Here is a 995-nt window from a genome sequence, read left to right as displayed (position 1 = left end):
TAAAAGGAAGGTCACCATTGAATTCCTAGTTGAAATTTAATTCAGGAACGACGTTCACTTTTTTAAAAAATATTTTATCTAAAGAAATATCCAACCATCCCGCAACTTTTTAGACACCCTGTATATATGAAAAAAGCATTAAAAATAGTCAAACTTAGAAGCAACTGTTATTTGCTATTTTTTCGCTCTTTTTTTGCTCTTTGATAATATATGATACGTTCCCTAAAAACTATCCCAAAGTCATACCATACATACCCTCCCCGCGTCATCAAAAACGTTTTAAAAGTTGTAAAACCACCCTGAACAATGTAAAACTGATTTAGAACTCCAAATTAATTACACGACACTTGAGAATTTCCCGCTCATTATAATATTCCCAAAACTACCCTTTCACGTGAACGTATGCAACAGAACATCTTCCGCTGGAAGATGTAATGAATTTGGAGTTCTAAATCATTTTTACATTGTTCAAGGTGGTTTTCCAACTTCTAAAACGTTTTTGATTAGTGGGGAAGGGTAGGTATGACTTAGGGGTTGTTTTTGGGTAGCGTATTATATATTATTGAAGTGCAAAAAAAGAGCAAAAAATATCGATTAACAGTGTTTTCTAAGTTTTATTACTTTTAATGCTTTTTTCATACATATATATGTTCCGCTGTATACACCCGCGTGAAAAAAGTTTGCATGACTCAAGCATGACAAGACACTTGGAAATATCTGGCAGAAGCATGGTTTACGGCTAAATGGCACATGGCGCAAGCCTTGCTCCTGTCCGTTTCCCATGCTTAGGACTTAAATGGTAAGTTCGCTACCCGGGTGCACCGGTTCGCGCACCAGGCACTGTAGCATATATTCTACGAGAACTTTTTATGAATTTAAATTGTGCCAATCGTCAAAATACGAGGGTGGATTGATAAGTTTCCGGCCTGACCAAGAAAAACAACGTTTTTAAGAATTTTTTTTTTTATTTCTCAACATAATCTCCTCCAAGGCTG

This window comes from Belonocnema kinseyi, chromosome 8 (genome assembly GCF_010883055.1).
Source record: "Belonocnema kinseyi isolate 2016_QV_RU_SX_M_011 chromosome 8, B_treatae_v1, whole genome shotgun sequence".
In the NCBI taxonomy this organism is placed as follows: domain Eukaryota; kingdom Metazoa; phylum Arthropoda; class Insecta; order Hymenoptera; family Cynipidae; genus Belonocnema; species Belonocnema kinseyi.
Note: the sequence above shows the minus strand (reverse complement) of the source record.